The sequence below is a fragment of the Delphinus delphis genome, chromosome 3, assembly GCF_949987515.2.
Source record: "Delphinus delphis chromosome 3, mDelDel1.2, whole genome shotgun sequence".
In the NCBI taxonomy this organism is placed as follows: domain Eukaryota; kingdom Metazoa; phylum Chordata; class Mammalia; order Artiodactyla; family Delphinidae; genus Delphinus; species Delphinus delphis.
In genome coordinates, this window is record NC_082685.1 from 140,579,260 (window position 1) to 140,597,056 (window position 17,797).

The following is a 17,797-nucleotide window of genomic DNA, read 5'->3' on the forward strand; positions in this document are numbered from 1 at the left end:
GACGCTGGTGTGGCTGCTGACCGCCTAATTAACTCCTCCAAGGGGGGTTATTTTTGCCGTGTGACAAAGGCTGGGGACCTGGTTTGTGCCCGCGAGAAGCTTTTTTCCGGTGACTGACAACGTATGGCATCAAAATGTGAACTTTGTCTTACACCCGATTCTTAAGAAAGTATCTGCCCAAGAGACTGAACAAACTTGTTTGAAATACTCTGAGGGTTTAAGTGGTGTCTGCCTGCTTGTTGTAATCTGGAAAGATTAAGTAAGAATTTTGGAAAAGGGGGAAAAAAAGAATGGTTGACTGGAGCCCCAGTCAACATAGCGGGTTTCATAAGCCTAGAGCTGACTCTGTTATTTGTTTCTGTCGTCCTTTCCTCTTGACTTAATTCTTAGCCTGGAATTCAGGTCCGCAGTCAATTTTAGAAGGGAGCCCTCTGAGTCCAAAGGGAAATCGAACTGGATTAAAAACACTTAAAGAATCTGGATGTTATCTGCACCCCATCCTTTCCCCTCCTCCCCCCACCTTATCCTCCTTCTTCTTAGTTTGTGTTTGGAAGGAAGAGAGGCACTCTGTAAAACGAGAAGAGCCGAAATAAGCTTCCAGACACATGGAAAGACTTAACAATTACGGAGGGGCGACTTCATGAATAGTAAATGTTGTTATTGCACTATAAAGTGACTTAATGAAAAAATTTCTGGCCCTAATCAGGCAAAGCAGGGGAAGGGGGGAGAGGGAGGTAAGACAGAGCTAACTCAAACAGAAGGAATGGCTGAGGAAAGAAGGCAGCTGCAGAAATGCCCTCAAGAGGTCCGATAAGGCTCTTGGAATGGCTTTGATGGGGTATGTCATTGATCTTCCTGCAGGCTTGAGGTTTGCTCCCCACACAGGAGCATCTACTGGCTGTTGGGGCAGGAGGGACTAGCTGGGAATGGGGGAGCCTGACAGCCACCAAATGGCTTGCCTCCACGCTCTGCGACACCTCCACCTGGCTTCTGAAACCAGCAGCCAGACCTTGATGAGGCTACTCTTCTCTGGGCGTGGTGCCTGCCCCCTACGGCCCCAGGTTCTGTCTCTCCCTCCTTGAGGGGAGATAGGCCTCTATGATACTGCAAGAAGGTTTATTGCCATGAGAATTCAGACGTATTTGAGATTGAGCTGTCCTTCATCTTTGGGGAAGGATCCTTTTGGTTGAAGTGCTACGTATGTGCTAATAAACAACGGTACACCTAATGCAATGCGCAATCTTGTTGAGAAAGCACAAAGGAGGCCTAGTGGTTGTTTCCAATGTGTATTTCTGGAAGAGATTACTTCTACATCCCTAGCCAGCATCCTCCTAAGGCAGACTGGATTCTTTTTCTTGTTGGTGATGACTAACTTCACTTCCCCTTCCCTTCCCACTCCCAACTCCAAATGGATGCCCTAGCAACCAGTTCTTCTTAAGCTATACCCTCCTCCGTTTTAAAGTAGATGGTAGGAGAACGTCTTCCAATTTTGAGCTGTGACACATAGGTAGTCGCCATTCTGGTGATCTTGGACACAGCTGATCTTCTCCTGAGGATGTGAGAGAGGAAGGGAGCCACAGCGCTTGTTCAAAGCCTTGCCTCACTGTTAAGGACAGAATCCAGGGTCTGCATTTCCACTCAAGACTTTTTATAGTTGGAGATTCAACTAAAAGTCCAAATTCCTGTGCATAGGCCTTATGTCTTGCCTTGCCCAAAAGGTTGAATGGATTTCAGCCACCTTGTTTGGGTTGAAGGGAATTGCTTTCAAGACACTTGTTGGCATGAAGGAAGGTGGTACAGGGACCCGTGGAAGCTGCTGACCAGCTGGTTGGGGTGATATTATTGGCCTGCTCGGCCATGCCTCCCATTACCTGAAGACTTAGAGAGCAGGAAGACGGAAGCCTTGGTCACGGCTCCTGCTCAGCAGGAGGCTTTGTGGAGACTTGGGCTGTTGGTGGTACAGCCAGTATGGGCTGCTTCACTTCTCTTTCTACCCTCATATGTCTGTAAGCCTACACTTGCTACCATGATACTTTTCACCTGGGTAGTTTTGAAGTTTCCATGTGTTTCCCTTCCTCAGTCTCTAGTGACTTGAGGATTTAGTTAATGCTTTTCTTAAAGACAAACCTAGGATGCTGAAATACTTGAGAAGGCTGCCAAAGACAGAGCTCCAGGGTGTTAAGTTGCCCTAAGGGGAAGCAGAAGATGCCTCCCCAGGTGGAAAAAGCCTTGAAACTGGACCACTTAGGGAGGTTTTGGTATTTGACCAAAGGCATAAGGCTGTCTACACTCCAAGCAGAACCAGAATGAGAACTCGACTCGAAATATGAAACACCTGAGGAACAGGATGTGGTATTTGAAAATTCTCTGGCGCTGCTGTGTAATTCTAAAGTTGAAGCCGTGCCACTGGATTGCACAGAGGTTGGCCAAAATCACATTTAGCCGAAATAGCTGTAACCTCAGATCTATGTATTTAAGGGTAACCTAACTCATGGTAATGTTTCCTGACTGGATTAATCCTGTGACTCAGAAGGAAAGCAGGCCATCGAGCCCCCTCCTATAAAGAGTACGCTGATTTCTGGTGAGGGGAACACATGACGCTGCGTGTGGACACCAAGGGCTGGCACACAGGCCATTTCCACCTCACACCTTGCTTGGCCGCAAGTGTGGGTTCGGGGGCCCCATTGCCTGAGTTCAAATCCCAGGGACAGCACTGCTGCTCATGTGACCTTGAGCAAATTGCATCATTTCTCTGACCTTAAGCTTCCTTATCTGGAGAGAATAATAATACCTACCCCCAGGTTTGTTGGGAAGACTGTTAATCCGGTATGCTTAGAATAGTTTACTCCGATGTTTTGTTTTCATGTTGCCCCCTGAACCACTGAATTATGTATCTTTGTGAAAACTAAATGCAGAACGGGGCATGTCTTTGTCAAAGTTGGACACCGCCTGTCTACCTGAAAAATGTTAATCACTTAAGCACTTAGTATTAACAAAGCCAGGGAGTTTGCTGTGCTTAACACTAAACCGCCTGGGAGTTACTCTCTGTTCTCTGCCTGGAGCCTGCAGTTTGCTTTGGTCAAGCTGACCTCCTCTGGTCTCATTTAAGTCTTTCCCCCCACCCCCTACCCCCAGACCCCCTACAGAGAAGGAGCAATCCTTCTGCCTGAAGCCAGCATTATAGCAGAAGGAAGTGGGAAGGGAGAGGACCACGGGAACTAAACTGAGGGACTAGGCTAGAAATAAAAAGTCTTCTGAGTACACAGGGCCCCATGCTGTCCTTGCCCACGTAGCTGGGCAGGTTGCCACCGTTACTCCCCTTCCCGAATCTTTCTCCTACCTTGGAAGGAAGCCTGTCACTCTAGGGTAAGCAGAATCTGAACAAACTGCTTCCTGGTCTAAAAATGGAAGTTACTTTTTTTTTATTAAGTGAGGTAGAATCTCCTCTCTACCTACCTCATCCTTCTCTTCTCAAGTTATTTTCATCCAAAACTATCATCCAAATTGTCCAGCTCTTGCTAATTCTTACATCATCACGACACAAACATTATGGCTTATGAAATTTCAGGAACATAAAAGCTGTTGGCTCAATACAGAGCAAGCCAGTTAATGTTTTTCTGCTGCTGTAACTTATAACTTAGCCCCTAAGCTAGCTAGAGGCAAGTGACCTTTAACTCCTTTAAACTAGTAAGAGTTCTTTCTGAGTGAACAGAGCAGGCTGAGTGAGCGTTCAGGGCAGGGGAGCTACGGTGAGGCAGAATGCATTGGGGCTGTCACTTATATTTTTAGGTAACCATGGAGCTGGTAGGTTAGGAAGTAAGAATACTGGAAAAGCTGGGTTTGAAATGTTCTCCAACCTGGAAGAGATTTGGGTGAGGAATTTACAGTTTAATGTTTTCTCTGGGTAAAACGCTACCCTATTTCTCCCTAGCAATGTGACACAAAGTGTTATTCTGAAACAGACTTAGAACTTTATGTAACCGATGAGCTGTGTAAGTTCTCATTTAACAGTCAGATTCATTCAAGAACTTTATGTAACCGATGAGCTGTGTAAGTTCTCATTTAACAGTCAGATTCATTCATTCTTTCAAGATTGGACACGTAGTTAGCTAGAGTGTATTGTTCACAGCTAGAAAGAACTCATCTCAGACTAGCTTTCAGAGTGCGGTCTCCGGACCAGCTACATCAGCATCCTTGGGAACTTGTTTGAAATGCAGATTCTGGGTTCCCATGCCACGTCCACTAAAGCAGATGTGAGCAGTAGGGCCCGTCCAGCTGTATCTCAGCAAGCCCTTCACGTGATCTAAGACTAACTTTCAGATTTCACTTGTTCAGTGGAAAGCATAACAAAGTAACTGAATTCCTACAGTCATGGAAATAATAAAGCATTTAAACATCGCTCAGTTTAACTGAATCTGAGAAAGATGAAAAAGCACAAACCTTGCCATTCTTCCTGCTATCTCACATAACTGCTTTCTTGATTCTAGGAAAACCGATCTACTCCTTAGTTTTATATTGTCAGTTCGCTTCCAAATCCTTTTCCCTTTGGGGTTTTTAAAAAAACATAATTAATCTCCGTTTATTAGAAGACTGTCCCAGTTGCTTCTTTTTAAAAAGATTTCCGTAAACTACATCATTACTCTTGAACCAGATGGTTCTCTCTAACCTATAAAACTTTTTATTTTGTTTTTTCATGCCTTGCCCAGAGTGCAGATGTAGGCCTTGCCATCATGGTAAATGAATCTGCTGCACTTAGTTTTTATAGCTCTTTATGGTTTATGAAGCACTATGCCATTCTCCCATTTGACTTTCACTTTAAATCACTTAAGGTAGAAAAGATATCTCCATTTCTTAACTCCAGTATGATCAATAGATATCAGCCTGCCCAAGGTCATACCATTAAGTGGGAGAGCCAGGATTCAAGCGTGAATCTTTATGATTCAAACCTTGATGGTTGTCAAAATATTTAGTAAACACCTGTCACATGAAGTATGTTGCTAGGCTAGCAACGGAAGAACTCCCAGTCAACAGAAGTCTAGAAGAAATTCTATTTTACATGAAGTAAAGAATGTAGGCTCTACTCCTGCAGTGGAATGACAGCACGGCCATTTCTTAGTCCCTGACCCTTAGTCACCTCACCCTCCTTGCAAAACAGTCCTAAGAATGACCAGTGTTCATCAGAGACGGGTGTTTAGCAGAGATCGCGCCTTAGACTGAAAGATACAAGGGTGTGATCTAGAAGGAGACAATTGGAGCTCTGGCTTTGAAGAGGCAGCATAGGTTAGTGGTTAAGAGCTTGGGCTTTGAACTACAAATGACGGTGTCCACAACCCAGCTTTGCTATTGAAGGCGAGGAATATAACAACTGAGCTTCATTTTCTCCGTCAATAGAACGAGTTGCCTCCAAACTAAAATTAAAGGAGGAGCCATGAAAAAAAAAAAAGAAAAAAACAACTTCCTCAGAGCTGCTGCTTCAGAAGTGCACCTGCTCTAGGACTATAATTCTCAATGAAATAACTAAATTGATATTGGAAAATCGTCTTGTTCTCATTGTTTGTGGTCTTTTGGCAAGCTAAAATCTGGAGATGAACACATTCAGGCTGAAAATGAGACCATCTTTCTTACCTATCATGAAACTATTAAATGTGAAGTTCGAGCAGGAAAATGTGGCCATGCTTCCTAAACAAGTACAGGCACACAGATGTTAATTCTTAAGGTACCACTTAAACCTCCTCTGGGCAGGACAGTTGAGTCGTCCTGAGGTCTAGAATTAATCCATGCCCAAGTAACTGGAAAGTTAAAAATATCTTCACTAATGTATCCGTGCTGGGTATAGCTGCCTTCCTGTTCTAAACATTTCACCCAAAGGATCTCACTTATTTTTCATATTTGAAGTTTCCCACTAAGGGACCAAGAGCTGTTCTAATCCTCTATAATATGTAACGCAGATGCTAACGTGTTTTTTTGTTACCATTTAGGGCAGCAGAAATAAGCCAAATGTGTCCGGCTATTTGTCAGAGGGCTCTCATAGTCCTATGAAGAATGCCAAACCAGTCTGGCTTTGGGGCACAATGTTAACCCAGATGAGAAACGTGTAACTTACTTGTAGATCAGAAGTTGGAATGGTACACACAGTAGGCGCTCAAACCTCCCTGAAAGGAAAATGCCAGCTGTGCTTCACTACATCAGCATTAGGTGGTGATCGTGTTATTTTTTGTTTTTGTTTTGGGATTTCTTTTTTTACCCTTTGCTTCTGAAGTCAGATATCTTAAATAAAATCCCAGTTCTGAAGTAGAAAACAAATAGAACAGGCTCTTCCATCCATAGCTGGTTGACGATAAGGAGATTTAATATGGATTTCTGCCTGGACCAAGGTTCAACTATAGCTAAGGCTTTTCAGAAGAATTCGTGTACTTGAATTGAAATGATAGTTTTATTCAATGTCCAGCCTGTCTTCTGAAGGATATCTTGATGCATAGATGTTTGCTCGGCTGCCTGATAACTTGTTCTTGGGGTTTCTGATTTGTCCAGGTGATCTAAAGTTTTCACTGGTTGTAATTGAAAGTTGGCTGAAAGCATTTACCTAACACCTGCTAGGGAACACGTAAGTGTGAACAGTTGCTGCCTACCTGAAATTCAGAGAAAATGACAACCGCTCAACTAACGTATGGTTTTATTATAATTAAGTGGCACAGAGTGGTACAGAAAGAAGAGGACGCAGGTGTGATGATGGATTTGGCTTTCAAAGGAATGGTGGAAGTCAAATCAGCAAAGGTAGGAAGAAAAATGCATTCTAGGCAGAAGCTCATAAGTACATCATGCAGATGTATGCCCAAAGAATACTGATTGGCCAGTTTGGCCAAGAGAAAGTACAGGTGGTAGAGAGGTAAGGGGTGATATCATTTGGAAAGGAGAGATGGACTGCACTGAGCTTTGGATGTCAGGGCAAGGACTTAGATCTTTATCTGCTAAGCGGTAGATCTCTTTATTAAATCCGGAAAACAAAATGCTGACTCAGATCAATTAACCTGGCTGTATTGGCAGGAGGAGTTTGAGTAGCGATTGCTTAGCAGTTGAAGAAAGACCTGTTCTTTCATGGAAAATCAGCAAGGTAAAGATTTCTATATTAAGGAACAAATTGCAACTGTGTATTACCTCTAATGTTTTAAGTGCACTCCTTCTACCAGACTGCATGGGGGCTAGAAAAGTAGGGTAAATGATTCCCTGACCTCAGAATTTCATTGAGTTAAGGGAAGAGTTCCACAGGAATCAGAGGACAACAATAGGTCAAGTGTGGAGAAGTGTAGGGCCGGTGAGAGGTAAGTGAAGACCTAAGACAACACATCTTGAGTGAACTTTGAATGACAGGTAGGAATTTAAGTAGGTGAAGGCAGTAAGTATTACAGGCTAGGGAGGTAACAAGAGAAGGCACTGTGTACTTGTGTGTGCACACACACGTGTGTGTGTGTGTGTGTGTGTGTGTGTGTGTGTGTGTGCAGGGTAAATGGAAGAGATCAGCTTCTCCAGGCAACAGGTGGCTATGTATATATCTACTGTGCATTCTAAATATACAAGGCTTTGCATCTCAGATTGACTGTAAATAGAGGAATTGAACACTGATGCCTGATTAATACAAAATCAGGAAGACCCTGAGGTCTGATAGGGCGCCACTACAAGAATTCAGCCATGAAAGTGGGTCAGAGACAACTAGAGGCTCTTACAACTTAGATTCTCATTGGATCCTTTTGAGAAGATGGAAGGGAGAATTAATCCCACAAGGAGCTTTTTTTACTTCAAGTATTCTAAATATGAAATACCTGTGCTGTGTGTATAAAAAATATAACACTGTACTAAGAGTTGGCTAATTGTCAGGAACAAGGTACGTGACACAAGATAGTATAGCTTTTTTGGAAGCAGGAACTCGTCGGAATGGCGATGAAGCAAGACTGGGGAGGAATCCCGGAACTAAGTAAAAAAAATTTTTTTTGGTGGAGAGGGAGCAGAGGTATGGAAATAAAGGGTAATTATGGAAAATAGAGGGTCGAAAGTTTGCCAGATTCAGTAGATATGTGAACAGTCTAAGATAAAATCTTAGCTTCATTCTAAGCTACAGACAATACTGTTGTGGGTCTTTTAGGTATATCCATGAACAAAAGAAAATCTGTACTTCAGTTTCCAGATAGTGTATAGAGATAGAAATCTTCAGCTTTGTATACAAGAAGTCTTTAACAGAAACAATGGATGCAACTGTGCTCTGTTTTAGGATCCAAATTCTTATATTTCATGCAGCCAACACTTGTTGAGCGCCTTACTATTTGGGGTGATAATAAAGTCCATGTTCTTGATGAAGGCTAACCTTAACCAATTGTTACCTAATATTCTCTTGCTGATCCTCTCGTAAACTAGGTAGTGCTGCTTAAATAACTAAAGCCACTAGTAGGGACCCACGGTTACGTTTTCAAAATATTGCTTCATTTAAATCCACAGTTCAGTAGTTTGGCCTGATCTGAAAGTGACCCTGTTGTACTCTTAGAAAAATCTGGTAATTAAGAGTGCCACAGAACATGTTTGGTTCTAGAATATAGAGGTTTGTGTCATCTCTGAATTGCTTGTACTCCTGAAGTGGCAAAACTGATGCCAAGTGAGCATATGTTTCTTTCCTGTGTTTATGAAGAGAGTGTTGATTCAGAACTCTGGATTTTAAGATAACTTTGCAGGAAACATCACTGACATTCCTTCATAACCTAGCATATCACAAGATTTTTTCCTCCCACTGGCTCTGTCACACAGATGGTCTTCCAGATTGCCATATTATTATAGGAGATTCCCAAATATTTAATGTAAATATCTCCCATCTAATTAATGTTTTAAGTAAATGTCATCATTTTAAAACTGGCTATTGAAGAGGGTAATTAAACCCTCAAGACAAAATTTTCATCTTTCCGTGGTTGATATTAATAGGAAAACAATATATAGAATTCCTTGAAGTAGTCTAATTTTGCCTTCTCTTCTAAACGTTATTAATGGCAGTGAAACTTTCTACCCTAATCAGAAACATTTCCTCTGAAATACTTAGTAGCAGTTGTAACTATTACTTGCTTATTCTCTCTCCCCTGTTTATACTGTAAGCCCCTTGAGAGTAGAGACCATATCTATTTTTGTCACTGTATGTACAGCATAATACAGTGCTTGGAACACAGTAGGTATTTGGTAAACACTAACCAGATCGCCAGGTTAATGAGTGACTCAAGCGACTCTCATCTGCAGCATTAATTGGAATTTATTGTAAAGGGAGCAAAACAGAGAACTTCAGCTTGCCTTATCTGTTGGTATAAGCAAAATAGTTTTGAGTCTTTTTTTGACTTTAAGGTTATTTATAATGAGCAATACCCCTAGATTCCTCTAGTTTATATCTGCTCAGGGCCTGAGAAAAGCCAACAAGCTGTTACTGAAATTCTCCACATGGTGTGGTCAAGCCTTTGGTTTAACTTCTGCCACTGGAGTATTCATCATGGCTCATACATCTATCTAACCCAATAGATATTATCACAAGGGCCAATAATAATCATAGTGGCGAATAGTTTTCAACCTGGTATTTCATCAGGTTGTCCAAGGACAACTTCTTATTCTCCTCCTGTTTTCTCCTTTTAAGAGCGTCTACCAAACTATTTACTAAAGAACTAATAAAAATTGAGAAAATAGATGAAACCTTTGGCTCAGTACCGAATAATTAAGGTTATCCCTTTGACTTAACACAATTTCTGCTCAGATCAAAGAAAGCTGCTTTTTTAAATTTGTATGTGCAGCTGTACTGAACATACAAATTAGGTTCTTTAATTCTTAACTTAGGTTGCCAACTTGTTCCTATCTACACAGACCCCATTGGATCCAAGAAAACCAGTCTGGAAATAGGCAATAGACCGTACTCTGATCAACTTTGAAAATGCTAGCATAAGAGTTTTTTCAAACCCCAGTGAGCAATTGATTCAAAACATACTGTTCATTTGTTTTAATATATCAGGAGCTTTTCTCAACAATTTTGGACAAGTAAACATTTAACGAAGTCTAAGATGACAGTGTGGAAAGCTTTCTGTGAGCAGCGTTCTGCACGCTTGCAGAGATGTTCAAGTTCAATTTGTAGGTTCTCTTAGCTTTTGAGTTTAATTTCATGTGACTGATACTAGAGTAGCTTTATGATTCTGTCTTTAGCCCAAGTAAGACTACAGATTTGCCTACATTTTAAATATTGCTATCTGACAAATTAGTACATCCCTAAGGAATTTAATTTTAAAAATGCGGAAAGGCACACGTCACCCTAATATCACTATTCTAAATGTATAAGAAGCAGAAATCTGTCTCTCACCCTACTGCCACCCTTCTTGACCAGCATTTCCTTGTGACTCTTCCTTCTAGTCTTTCAATAGTTATATGGAGAAGCATATATACAATGGGAAAATGCTATCTGTTCTGCTTTAAGCAAGGAGCTACAATGACATGACTACTTTAGTCAATAGCTCCCTTTTACAAGTTCCTTTAGTCGCTCACATTTCAAATATCATTATACTTACGTAAGGTTTTCTAAAACTGACATTATGGGAATTCTTTTTCTAGGGTCTTAGAATGAAAGTTATAAGACATAATGGCCTTTGATTTTTTTTTTTTAAGCCACCTTTAGGACATGTTGTTTATTTGAAGTTTGAGGGTCACCAAGCATCATAGCTCGGCAAGATGGGATAACCTTGAATCTGACATTTGAGATTGTTAGACCTTAACCTTTCAGTTAAAAGGCTTTGTTTCCAAAAGATTAACCAAGTAATTAAATGAAAGAAACCGGCAGTTTTGAATCACTCAAAATGGCAAGTTCATGCAACTATCATACTACAAAGCTATCTGACTCTTTGATACCACGGCTCCACACACAGATTTGTCACCACCCCGACCTCTACACCATTGCTCAAAACCTCAAAGTCTTCTCAGCACCGTCTAGACAAAATAGAGTTCTGTTAACCCACCCTAATCCAGTCTGACCTACTTTTCAACCTTTTCCCATCATATAACCCAGCACGAGTTTGGTATTCTAGTCAAGATTCCATAAATATCCTTTTCCCATTGCTATCAATTCCTCTTTCCCAAAAGTATTTTCTGGCTAACACCCATTCCACCTATCTGAAGAACTAGATGAATTCTCTCTTTTGCCTGTATTGTTCTAAAACAAAGACATTAAAAGCATAGATATTAGACTCATGTGACTTTGAGGGGGTTGATTAACTTCCATACTTCAGCTTCTACTCTTGTCAGAAAGGGATGAAGATAAATTTAACTTTTAAAACGTTGGTATTCCTTCTGTGTTTCTTAAAAAACTATTTTTTTTGAATTTAATTTAATTTATTTTTTTATACAGCAGGTTCTTATTAGTTATCCATTTTATACGTATTTGTGTATATATGTCAATCCCAATCTCCCAATTCATCCCACCACCCCCCTAAAAAAACTATTAAAGCCATCCCCAACCCTGAACTCCCAACCCGCTTTACTCTGCTCTTTTTCCAGAGCATCTGTCACCTTCTGAAAGACTATAATCCCTTTAAGGCTTTCCCCTGCTAGAGTGTAAGCCCTATAAGGGAATAGATCTTTATTTTGCTCCCTGACATATCCCAAGCGCTAGAAGAGTGCCTGGCACATAGTAGGGATGTAGATTTATGACATGAATTGACTTGTTGGCACTGACCCCTGGCGTTCAGGAGCTAACTTTGTTTCCAGTCTCTAAATCGTAATGGCTTTGAGCAGGGATCCGTCACCAAACCCCATATGCTCTCAACAACATATGAAACAAAGCTGCCTGTATTTGAAGGCCTTTCTGATTTTCTGTTAGCATGGCTTCAGAGCAAACTCTGGGGTAGCCAATGATTTACCATCTGTAGAGTCACACTGACTGAGCACAGTGTGAGACAGATGACATGCTCTTAAAAGTCAACAGGGGTGGGGACTTCCCTGGCGGCGCAGTGGTTAAGAATCCACCTGCCAGTGCAGGGGACACGGGTTCGAGCTCTGGTCCGGGAAGATCCCACATGCCGCGGAGCAACTAAGCCCGTGCGCCTCAACTACTGAGCCTGCGCTCTAGAGCCCGTGAACCACAACTGCTGAGCCCGCATGCCACAACTACTGAAACCCATGTGCCTAGAGCCCGTGCTCCACAACAACAGAAGCCACCACAAAAAGAAGCCCGTGCACCGCAACTAAGAGCAGACCCAGCTCTCCGCAACTAGAGAAAGCCCGCACACAGCAATGAAGACCCCATGCAGCCAAAAAATAAATAAATAAATAAACTTATTTAAAAAAAAAAAGGAGAGTCAACCGAGGTGGCATTTGACTCTTAAGGGATTTCTTAGGTGGAGGTGCAAATGTAGAATGAAATTTCAGTTAGAGAACCTCAACGCTGGAGAGAATGACCCTGAGAAAGAAATTTTATTCACATCCTACTTGTGATAATTAGTCCTGAAAGTAAAACTTTGCTTACCTTAGAGAGACTGAGAAAGCATGTTAGTGTTGTTTCTCTCAGTGTTTTCTTTGGTGGAACTCATTGTCTACACACATCTATAGTTTAAGGATCACATTCTGTTTTTTAAAGACATTACAACTATGTTACAAACCACTATATATAAAATAGATAAACAACAAGGTCCTACTGTAGAGCACAGGGAACTATATTCAATATCCTGTAATAATCCACACTGGAAGAGAAGAACAAAACATTAAAACTATAAACATATTCCTAACTTCAAGTTTTACTGCAGTAGAAGGCATCGTTGGGTTATAGCAAAGCTTGATCATTACTTTTTTAAGGATTTGTCTTAACCTCCTGGTCCATAATATTGAGTCTTTTTAATAAAGATTGGATTAGGAACTTAATAGTGGCTTTCAAAGACTTGTCTTTGCACAGGACTATAGAGTTCAGCTAAGGAAACAAATGATCTAATTGCATTCTCTGATGCTAAAAATGCCTACATAATAAAACTAGAAAATAGCAGATGCCACTGTGGAGTGAATCTAAATCTTCAAGGACCTACTGAAGTTCCTTTTATTTAATGACCATATATCACAGGGATCGTAAAGAGAAGCTACAAATGAAGGCCTTATCTAATCACTTATATCCATTCATGTTTTCCTCAAGTATTTAAATGTCAATTACTTAGCAGACACAGAATTTTGCAACAGGTCATTAATGGTTCAGAGAACAGATGAGATTGCTCTAAAAGCTAATGAAACCACTTGCTTAAATATTACATTTTTTATGAATCAAGTAAATTTCCTTCACAGTGAATCATTGATGTTGACATTGCTGTGTAGACTAATGAGAAACCTTTTTGTAGTTGAATATAAATATGACATCTCATAATTGGCCAGGAGGTCTCAGTGCAAGCCCAGCAAAGTGGCCGGCAATAAGGAACCATGCCTACTAGTTCATCTCACGCTAAAACTATAGAGCCGTGTGGCACCCCCATGATTTGTCATCTTAAGAAGGCAATGAAACCCAACAGGGATGGTGTACATGCAGCAGGCCTGGGAGAAGGAAGAATTCTCATCTCATCTACTTATTCTGGGAAAGTCTCCTCATAGTAAGTCACATTTTTGACCAATCGCTTGCCCTAAAGCCAAGCTTTGACCATTGGGTGATACTTGTGACTGTGAGTGCTAGGCAGGTTATAAATAATAACAATATAAAGGGCAAATACTCGACACAATTTCTTTTTTTTTTTTAATTTTGTTGAAGTATAGTTGATTTACAATGTTGTGTTAATTTCTTACAGTTTCTAGCCAAAGCTCTGAGAGCTAGAAAACAGACACACTTCACAGGTTTTTAGTGCAACTGTTAGACAATACAGTATTCTCACTATTAACTTAAGTCAAATTCATTTAACGGGGAAGGAGTAGAGGGTGAACCAGCATTAGACTCACACTAACAACATCTGCAGCTGGAGATGATTTTGAATAACAAATTTTAAAAGACACAGACATAGATCTAATAAATGAATCTTTACAGTCCCAAAAGCCAGAGAAACTAGATTGTCTTAGTATATAAATTTATCATTTCAAATCTGTTAAGCTCTTTGGGAAGTAGCAATTCTTTTGCCTCTATATGAATTGATGGTTCATTTAGTTAAGGCGTTTATTGCCTTTTAAAATACCCAAACTGAGTTGTTTATCAGGCTACCAGTGCAGGTTTATAGGAAACAGCATACTGCATTGAACATTACTTCATGTAAGTATAAAGTTAAGACACTGATTACTTCTTCAATCTTGCAAAATAATATCTAGGTCAAAAGTAAAAAAAAAAAAAAAATTATGCTGGACCTGGGGAAGAAAAATCTCATTTTCCTAGGCTCCTCCAAGCCATTGGTTAAAGCCACCCGAGGAACTTATCTTTAAAAAAAGAGAAAAACAGTAAATGAAATATTCAAGACTCGAGCCTTTGAAAATGGTGTATAATGACATAACCAGGGCAATTTTCTTAGATACCTTGTTTTTATGCAGCTGGTACAAATTTGATTTTTTTCCCCCTTTCTCCCAGCTCTGGAATGATTTTAATATTAGAAGAAATGACTTAAGAAAACAATCCAGTGGAATATATGTGTTAGAAAACCTTCAAAGTCACTCTTTAAATCCCAGAATAAACTTTTCAAAATCTGTACAGATTAAGGTGATACTTGAGATCTTTCCTTGTGTTCTTTGATTATTGCAACTAAGAAAGAAAATCAGTAAGCTGTATCTTCATTTTCTAAGAACTCTTAACTTGGTGCTCTGAAACACCACCTCCATTATTTTAACTTCATTTGTAGAATCACTTAAATGATTGCCAAAGGTGGAATAGAAATTGACTTCCTGAAACCTTCTTTAGATTAATAATGGTTAATGTTTGGAATCATACAGGGGTGGCTTTTTCCCGAAGGCTTTAGTAGATACAAGGTTCCCTGAATTACTCTTCCAGACTTGCCAATTGTACACCATGATCCCTAAGGTAGATGTCTAGACATGTTTGTGGAAGGGAGGACCAGTTAATGGTGATGACTTACATGATGGTAACAGGTAAAATTTTGGTTGCATTCTCATGAATTTATGCATAGAATTCATGAAACAAAACCTGTCTCACCTACTTAGACTTTATAAGCGAAAGTCTGATATTAAGTGGTAGGATTTTTTCTTGTAATTGGAACTTCCTTTGCTCATCTATCTCTGCAGTGAATGAACCATATACAGATATTTCGATAAACTAGAACACTTTGTTACATACATTGTTCAATGTAGGTGCTTCAACTGTGAAGCAATTAAAATCCCAAATCTGTTTCATTTAGCATGAGTTAATGTGCTGCCGTATGGAATTTTTCCATCCCTCAGTTTAAAAATGCACTGACTTATCCCCATGTGCTTATTTGGTCCAATTCAGGGGTTCCCAACCCCCAGCCGCGGACTCGTACCAGTTTGCAGCCTGTTAGGAACCGGGCCACACAGCAGGAGGTGAGTGGCTGGCAGGCGAGCCACGCTTCATTTGCCGCTGCCCATCGCTCATTACCACCTGAAACGTCTCCCATCCCCCATCCCCCCATCCCCCCAACTCCGTGGAAAAATTGTCTTCCACAAATCCGGTCCCCGGTGCCAAAAATGTCAGGGACCGCTGCAATACCATTTCCAAAAAAATGAGAGAATAATGATGGCATGTGAACCTTAGTTCAAGTTCAAGGATGCTTGTGCATTTCCAACACTTTGTCCATCTCACTCTGCAGTAGCTTTTTTTTTTTTTTTTTGGCTGCATGGCATGCAGGATTTTAGTTCTCCAACCAGGGATGGAACCCGTGCCCCCTGCAGTTGGAAGCATGGAGTCTTATCCACTGGACTGCCAGGAAAGTCCCATGCAACAGCTTCTTAGAGTATTTGTGTGCACACAAGTTCAAAGCAGGTGGGCTAGCTATTTCAGACCATTTTTGGAACCTGTCTCCTAAATTTTTAGTACATGAGTAGAATTAATATATCACCACAAGAAGCAAGAAAAGAAGTTGGCAGAGTCACCCTTCTCCTTGTCTAACAGAATCTGCAATTACCTGGGGATTTCTTATCTGTTAACTTATCTAATTTGGCCAGCAACCAAGAAGTAAGCAAATGATCCTATATGCTTATTTCTTCTGGACGAGTTCCCCTGGCCTTTTAGATAGCATTCTGGAGACTTCCTAACCTTCGGCATGGTAGAGCACTGGTGTCGGGTGGGGGGAGAGGGCTGGTTATCAGGTTCCTGGTTCTCTGTAAACCTGAAATTCAACAAATAAATAGAAAGTCCCTTTTTATTTTTATTATTTTTTAAAATATTTACTTATTTATTTGTTTGGCTGCATTGGGTCTTAGTTGCGGCACACAGGATCTTTGTTGTGGCGCACAGGCTTCTCTCTAGTTTTGGTGCTCTGGGCTCCAGAGCGTGTGGGCTCAGTAGTTGCGGCACACTGGCTTAGTTGCCTCACGGCATGTGGGATCTTAGTTCCCCGACCAGGGGTCAAACCTTTGTCCCTTGCATTGAAGGGTAAATTCTCAACCACTGGGCCACCAGGGAAGTCCCCCTTTTTATTTTTAAATGACTCCTTTTTCCTTCATCTTGTTTGAAAACAACCAAATCTTCTCTAAGGGAAATCAGCTAAATCATGAAGATATCCTTTGACTCGTATATTGAATTATGTTTTGGCTTCTGTTTTTCTCTGTGGATTTCACTGTAGTAACTACTAAATTAACCAGGTGATTCAATCTATGGTTTTTATTAGTAGGCTTTTCTCAGAGATTTGCATTTTTTCCTGTTTCTCCTCCTTAGGGCAGTTTACACTAATCACTTTGCAGTAGCATCTTTCTCAGGCTACAATAAAAGTTCATTTTTAAAAGGTTAAAAAAAAAATTCTTAAAGTGATAGTTAATATATTCAGCACACAGGTAACAGTAAGTGTTTTAAAAAAAACACAACCTGTTCTTATCTATGGGGTTAGCAGGGCCATTGTCATTCTTGAAGATGAAGCCCAAATGCCCTGTTGGCTGTAGATATCTTGCCCAACTAGAAGAGATTGTGTCAGACGTGGAAACAGGAGCCAGTGGCAAAGTCTCTCATGGAAGGTTAATACCAACTCTAAGGGTAGATTGAACACGAAAACAAAGGGCATATTCTACTGAAAAGGCCACTCAGAACCAGAGATAACATATTAGAATCAAATAACTTAAACTCATCTTATGTTGGGTCTACATAGGTATAATAACTTTTTTCATGGTTTTGGTCTATGTACAGAAATGTAACAAAAAAGAAGTCCTGACTGTCTACACACACTTACTACATACACCTCAGTTTGACTACTCTGTGCAGGTGTTACAAGGCAGCTGGATTCTTCTTCCTTTAAACTCTCCAAAATACAGCACATCTCTGAAACGTGAGTTACAGAAAGATACAGAAACACTCAAGCCATGGCTTTGAAGATTATATGAACGTGGGGCTCTGCCTAAGAACGGAAACCACGTTGGAATTTAACATAATTCAGCCAGGTTATTAAAGAAGAAACTAAATATCAAGCAGTGTTTCTTGCACTGGTTTTGGAAAGTTTAAGATGACTTGCCTGCTTTTAAAATGGCCTGATATGGTATATCATAAAATAATTCTACTAGTGTATGTTTGTTTATAGCTTAATGTTTAAAATACAAGTGGCTTATTGTATAGTACAGGAAACTATACTCAATAATTTGTAATAACCTATAAGGAAAAAGAATCTGAAAGACCATATAT

The 17,797-nt window shown here is 40.4% G+C and overlaps 1 protein-coding gene across 5 annotated transcripts in view; it reads left to right on the forward strand.

Moving 5' to 3' along the window:
- Nucleotides 1–17,797, forward strand: part of DAB2 (DAB adaptor protein 2) — a 52,849-nt gene that overhangs the window by 710 nt on the left and 34,342 nt on the right. The window lies entirely within an intron of this gene.